Source organism: Berghia stephanieae, unplaced genomic scaffold (assembly GCF_034508935.2).
Source record: "Berghia stephanieae isolate SIO BIC M18660-M18661 unplaced genomic scaffold, UCSD_Bste_1.3 scaffold3895, whole genome shotgun sequence".
NCBI classification, from domain to species: Eukaryota; Metazoa; Mollusca; class Gastropoda; order Nudibranchia; family Aeolidiidae; genus Berghia; species Berghia stephanieae.
Window position 1 is genome coordinate 1 of NW_027625172.1, and position 7320 is coordinate 7320.

General features: G+C 35.4%; 1 long non-coding RNA gene across 1 annotated transcript; it reads right to left on the bottom strand.

Moving 5' to 3' along the window:
• Positions 1–6890, bottom strand: LOC144961738 (uncharacterized). Its single transcript, XR_013643262.1, has 3 exons — positions 6791–6890; positions 5088–5284; positions 1–892 (listed from the first exon to the last, which is right to left on the bottom strand). It is a non-coding gene; the product is annotated as an uncharacterized LOC144961738 (long non-coding RNA).
• Positions 6891–7320: the final 430 nt, after the last annotated feature.

A 7320-nucleotide genomic window follows, 5' to 3' on the forward strand; every position in this document is an offset into this window, starting at 1 on the left:
AAAGAGGCTCGCTACGTCATGTGATCTATCGAGGTATCGCGGGACGGGTCAAAGTTCACGAGACTTGAAAATTTTAACGTGCAACGTAAAGCACAAAGTAAACGTAAAAGAGAGGGTGGAGGGCTGCGGGCCCTTGGTCACTTGGTGAAATCGGTACGATCGGCATGCAGATCGGGAAATCGGTACGATCGGCAAGTAAATCGGGAAATCTGTAAATACAAAAAAAAGGTCTTGCAAATCGGTATGATACCGATTAATCGGTATGATCGGCAGGTCTGTATACAAACCCCTAAGAATTTTCTAAAACTGTTTTGCAGCCCGATAAGCCTCGTCTTTTCTTGGCACTAAACTTTACTCCACACTTTTAACCTAAAAAAGAATTACAGAATTTTCTTCACAACACAACGCAATCTGTGGAAATTTCCTTATTTTAGTTTGTAAAGTTTTCACACATTGCTCTTGTGGACACCATAATGTCTTAGGAAGCATTTATTCATCACCGTGATTGCAACTATAATCCATAGACATTGAAGGTTGCATTATTGCAAAGTGGCTTCAACCGCTCAACACTGTTGACTGTTATAAGGACAGCCAGCAAACCTTTGGTAGACAGTGAGGATATATAAGCTATCCTGAGTGCATTAAGCGCAGTTGCCTGTTTACGATGAGTTGCCCTAATAAGATGCTTTCCATTAAGAAAGTTCTAATCTGATCCTAATAGTTTTTTAAAAACGATGGACAGCAGATGACCAGATGTAAGAGTGGAACTCTTCCTTTCCTCTTTCTTGTGATGACAGGTTAGCTCTCCTCTCCTGTTGTGAAATTCAACGTCGATTCCTTCCATCATCCGTGTAGTCACAGCTCCTTTCTTCTCGTTCTCAACAAACCTTAGCTGGAAAAAAAAATAAAAAAGATCGAGAAAAGATAATCACAATCTTCAACTATATTTATATATATATATAAAAAAAAAAGAAGGAAGAAAGAAGAAAAAGAAAAGTCAGAAAAATAATATCCGAACTTAACACGCTATGTGGAAAAATAAATATAAAAGACATCTTATTACACTTAAAGGAGGCTGCATTTATTAATTTCCGCACCGCAATGCGATTTATGCGCCCAAATTTCAGACAATCACACTCACACATACTGTGGAATAGAACACTTACACTGGCGAACATTCAACTCAGTCATAGTCATTCACAGTATCAGATTTATCAAACTTTCACACCTACCGCCTACAGACTATCCCAAACGTACACTTTCTCTCAGAATCATCAAAGGCCTAGTTTTCCTTTACTACTCCAAAATAAAAAAAAAATAAAAATTAGGCATCACCGAAGTTATGGTAGTAAAGGAAAACTAGTCCTTTGAGTCTTTAGTCGAAGGAAACGATCCATGATGGAAGTGACTAGGTATGACTTTAGATGTAAGTATGAGCAGTGATGTCACCAAGATTTTGAAAGATCGTCGTTGGTAGAGAGCAGCTTCCCTTGGTGTTTAGAGTCTAGGCTCAGGCAAAGCTGCATCATTCCTCAATTTCATACCTTTTTTTTTCGTTATTTTGTTTTCGATGCTTCTTTCTTTTTACAAAAATTTGCCTAATTTTACCAATTTGGGGAAATTTGCCAAAATCTGCGGATCGCCATGATATTTAAGGCCGCAGATAATGCAGATGACAGATTTGCTTACTGCAGGCTTCAAAGAGTATAAGTCAGGGAAGTTTTTCATCCACTGAATTGGGAAACTGCTATATAGGAAAATTATTTCGGTGGTACACAAGAATACATCATCTTAGAACCAATCTCGACTATTATCAGACCTGCCAACCTTCCCAGGACGAAAAGTGTATTCTATGTTCCTAAAAAGTGTATTTTGTCGGCACATGTGGAAAAAAAAGTTATACAAAAATTTATATAAAAGCTAACACCAAACCAGGCCTGTAAATGGTTGGTGAAAAAGTTGTCGGAACTTTTTGAACACATGAAAATAGGCACAACAGGACAAAAATATGGATTAATTAAAAAACACAACACAGATATGATATGTCAATTGACTAGTCAAATCATGTCACGTTCCCCTACTTATTTATAATGAGCAGGCCTGTAAATGGTTGGTGAAAAAATTGTCGCAACTTTTTGAACATGCGAAAATAGACACAACAGGACAAAAATATGGACACAACACAGATATGACACTGACATGTCAATTGACCAGTCAAATCATGTCACTTTCCCCTACTTATTTATAACAAGGTCCTTATCTTATGGTACCAAAAAAAAAACAAAAAAAATCCCAATTATTTGAGGGCCCAGGTCTGAGTTAGTTGTAAAATGAAAGGAAGAGAACAATTCCTACCCTTTTGAAGGATGTGTAACTTCGCTCTTGTTTGTGTTAAATGTTTACGCTGATTCTTTCCTTTATTTGGATTAATTCTTATAGAAGAAGAAGAAAGAAGAAGAAGAAAGAAAAAGAAGAAGAAAAGAAGAAGAAAGAAGAAGAAGAAGAAGAAGAAGAAAACGACGACAACGAAAAAGAAGAGGAGGTGGTGCGAGAGCTTTCGTAGAATATATATTTCGAAGAAAAACAATTATTTCGCATTATTTATTTCAGTCTTACATCTGGACGGAACCAAAAAAATATAGAGACTGAGAAATAAGAACCGGAGATATGCACGTGTGTCGGTAGCAAAATAGAGAGAAACCTTCCGGTTCGGTTCGACACACTTTTGTGTGTGCGTTATTTACTGACTAGGTGTGTGTGTGTGAAGACGAATCGCGCAAACTTTGCGACCTCTCTCGCTGGCTGTGGCACAGTAGGCAGGCAGTGAATACATCCACGGCTAGCGGAGCATGTAGGTGACACGATAATATTATAGCTTTTGTTTTGTCTTGTCTTTTAAAGTCGGCATTTGAAATGGAATAAAATATTTTTTCAAGGAACAAAATAAAAGTCTTATTTTCTTTTTATTGGTTCTGTTCTTTGACGTTACGAATTTTATTTTTACTATTAATTTTTTAAAATAATATATTAGCACTTATAGAGAAAATCGTACTGTCGGAAATCCGACAATATCTCTCTCTTTTTTTTTTTGAGCATTCACTACTACTACTACATACTACCAATACTATTACTTTGGTCAAATGATAGGAAATTCGCAAGTATGTAATATGCAAAGACAAGTTAAATACTTAAATGGTTCTAGAGAATTCATTTTGAACCAAATACCATTCCTAAAGCTGCCCACTTTGTAATTCAAGACTCGTACAAAATAATATAGAAGAAAAAAGATCATAATAAATTTTATAAAGCAAAATAAGTAATTTTACTTATTATCAATAAAAGGAAATAACCCATTTATGTTTAAGCTTTTTAGCAATACAGTTTTTAATTGAAGCCTTCAAAGTCAAAGATATTGGTTCAATTAAATTTTCACATAGAAATTTCTATTTAATAAGTGGCAAAAACTTAAATGTCTGAGACTATTTAAAGTATAAAATAAGCTTATATATATGCATAATTCTATGCAAATCCTCAAAAATGTATGAGAAAAATATTGGTGAAAACCGGCATCATATAAGCAACTGAAATGATAACTATAGTACTAAATGTGATGCATCATTCATTCAGAAACACAGTATTTGGTGTACGACATGTGTGTATCAATGCATCAAATGTATCATCAACATAACTCACATCACATATCTTTAAAAAAAATCTTACTATATCCCTTGGAATCGTATCTAATTGGGTCAAAAAATCGTACTAAAAAAATACGCGAAATCGTACTGGTTGGCAGGTCTGTATTATCACAGCGAACACCAGACTTAAACCTGAAACTCAAATGTCAACATTTGCTAAACCAGAAAAGAGGAAGTGCAAACTTTAATTGACCATATGCATTTGGTCAATTTGACTTACACCATTTGTTTTCATTTTGCTTTTTAAGGTTTCTAAAATGCCTGTTATATGCAAGTCGTTTAAGGTTGGGTGAGAAGAGAGGCGCTGGGAGAGATGAGAAGCGACAGTGATTAGATAGCGGATTCATAGATAAAGACGGCAAGTCCTGAGTGTGTAACCATCAATGCTATGGGCTGGCTTTGTTTTCATATTATAGAACACATTATGCCACCTGTTACTGTTATGCCGCATTTAACCATCACACATGCTTTGTAAAATATACTCAACACAGAAATCTTGAACAACTAGGCCCTGTCCCACGGTTGAGATTTCCCTGCTGCACTGCATAACAGATTATTTACAAGAAGAAAAAAAAAAAACCATCTCCCAAAACGACAGTTATACATTTGACTCTACCAGACATGCCAAATTGAAAACTTCAAATTTAGTAATTTTTATGTCAATTTTTAGTAATTTGACAAGGAAATTCGTAATTTCTGAAATTGTGTATGAACAACCACAATATTATTATTATCATTATTATTGTAGTTGTAGTAGTTATTATTATTATTATTATAACAGTAGTATAGTAGTAGTAGTAGCAGTAGTAGTTGTTCTTCTTCTCATTATTATTATTAATATTATCATAAAGTATTACTAAGAATTAAAAAATTGTAATTTTCCCTAAAACTTATTATTCGGCCATGAAATTTGTCTAAAATTCGTAAAATTACGAAAAATTCGTAAGATTCAGCATGTATGCTCTACTGACCAAGATCAGGAAAGAATGAAGTAATCTCATTTCAAGACTAAGACAGAAAACAAGCTTGAAAAAGATAAATAGTGATAGAGGACAGAGCCATCCACTATGAGAAATAAAAAACTGCATCCAGGACTTCCACTATGAACCAAGGAGATTTCTGGTATTGCAAGGTGGCAAGGTCATTTGTGAAACTGGAAACAATGAACCGAAGGACATTTTTTCTCTCTTCATGATAGGTGCTAGAATTTTAGAGTTACTTAAACCACGAAAAAAAAAAAGAAATGCAACACAAACCAGAGGCACCCATTTCCCATTTTTTTAAAAGGAGAAAAGAGAGAGAGAGAGAGAGAGAGCGAAGTATCAAAAGCATTCAAACCTGCTTTCTCTCTTTTTTGAATTATTCACCATGCTTTGCCTTCATTTGTACCTTTTCCTCAGGAGGTAGTTCCTCTCTGTATTTTCTCAAATTCTCTCTCCTGGATCTGGTAAGCTTCAGCTTTTACAGGGTCAAACATGAGCTTAGTCCACTATTAACCATTTGCCTCCTTGGTAAGTGACTGGACGGAAGACTGCAATCAACCTCACCACAATTCAATTTCATATGGACTGGTCATCTGGGGAGGTCTGAAAAAGTTAAAACAATTATTCTCCCCTCTAATCAAAACTGTATAAAACGTAACACACACACACACACACACACACACACACTCACACATAGAAGAGAGAGAGAGAGAGAGAGAGAGAGAGAGAGAGAGAGATGAGAGAGAAGAGAGAGAGAGAATGCCTAGACGATATCTTCATGTCTTAGTCTTATGATGTGGCAGAAGGGCATATTTTAAAAAATCTTAAATTATGTCTGTGGGAAAAAAAAAAAAAGAAAGAAAGAGAAGTAATAATAATATAAACATGCTCCAATTACTGTCGTATACATTGACGTTGGTAAATAATCATCCGATGATTTCTGGTTGATTTGTCAACTGACTAAGAAATTAAAGGTCTAGATAATTCTATGTACCACTGGAACAAACAGTGACACTTAACGATGAACAATCATGTTTTAAAACTATGCCAAGTTGTTAATTACTTTGTAAAATGTATTAGCAGAATTAAAATCCTCATGGCTGAAAAATGTATGTAGACCTGTAAATGAGCTCTATAAAAATTGACTGAAACTGAAACTCTTCTTAATTCGTCGTAGCGGTAAAATCCAAGAATCAAAATGAAAGGTAAACAGCAAGCTCACTTGAGCAAAGCAATGGCAGAAAACTAACTTGTGCGGGAATTAATTAGGCTAATTACCATTGTTCCCTATAATTAGGTATCCAATCAGTGAAGAAACTTAGAAACGGTCAACCAGTTTGTTTACAACATGAGGCAATCGAAATGTGCTTGTAGCAATCATATAACTTTCGATCTGAAGGTGTCTACATAACGAACTTCCGGTGTTCGAATTTTTCTTTTTCATACTTTTCCTGTCCTTCAAGTAAATGTGGTCAATTTTGGCTTAGACGAAACAGTGAAATTTATCGCTCGGCGGCTTAAACTTGGCTACGACAGGTTTGGAAAGTGAAAAAATAATTTCACGAAGGCTGTGTGAAAATACACTGGGGTGTGTTCAGACACGACAATTCTAAAAAGCGTTGCTTAGCCTTGGCAATATATCCATCGTTAATATAAACAGCCCATGAGCTATGCGTAGCGCTGTGGAACATTCCTAATTAACTTTACAGTCATTTGACTACGATTCATGAATTCTTTCTTTATTCAATTCTTTTTTCCCTTTTTAAAATATTTGAATTTGACGAATTGACTGATTTCAGTTAATTGACTGAGAATTGACACGTCTATGTATGGACTGGTAGTACACACCTCTAACTGACAGAACTGAAATCCCCCGCTTTTTGGTCTCCGAAAGTCAATTTTCAAATATTCCATGGCTTGCACAATATCGTCCACTATGGGAGGTCGAAATAAATAAATTTTAAAAAACCCACCCCGAGACAGCCTGCAATAGCTCCTAAGCCAACAAGCAACTTAAAACAAGATGTAGGACTGGATATGACATAAGGTGCTCATATAATTTTTTTTATTCGACATAAACAAGCCAGTTTGCCAAAGTAGCCTACTCACTTCATAGCTCCGTACTTGAAAGGAAATGATCTATAGCCACTGAAAGACATCTCAGAGTATTTCTTCTTCAAAACGCTTGAAAAATGGCACCTTACACTGCCTGAAAAAGTAAAAAACAAAAACACAACATCAAGTGAAGGAAAGATCCAAGATTGTGGTTTCCCTGTAAGCACATTTGTCGCTACTGCGAATTACTTAACTTTATTACTTTATTTTGTGGAAAATAACAATAACAGGGCTAAAAAAAATTAAAATACTAATTCCTCCTCCCCCCCCCCAATAATTTAAATCAGCCTTCCATGTCAGGCGATTAAAAACCAGGTTTTTTCAAGTTCGATCCCCAGTCAAAAGGTTGCTAATTTTATCAAGATCAAGAGGTTCGAGTACTCACGACATTCCCGCTCAGAGTCCTTTAAAAAAATACTTTTCATTCAGTTATTGTTATCTTTTTTTATGGCGAACAGCATGCATCCCATACTTTTTCAAAACTTTTTTTTTTGGGGGGGGGGCTGTTTTTTTATATCGGAAAA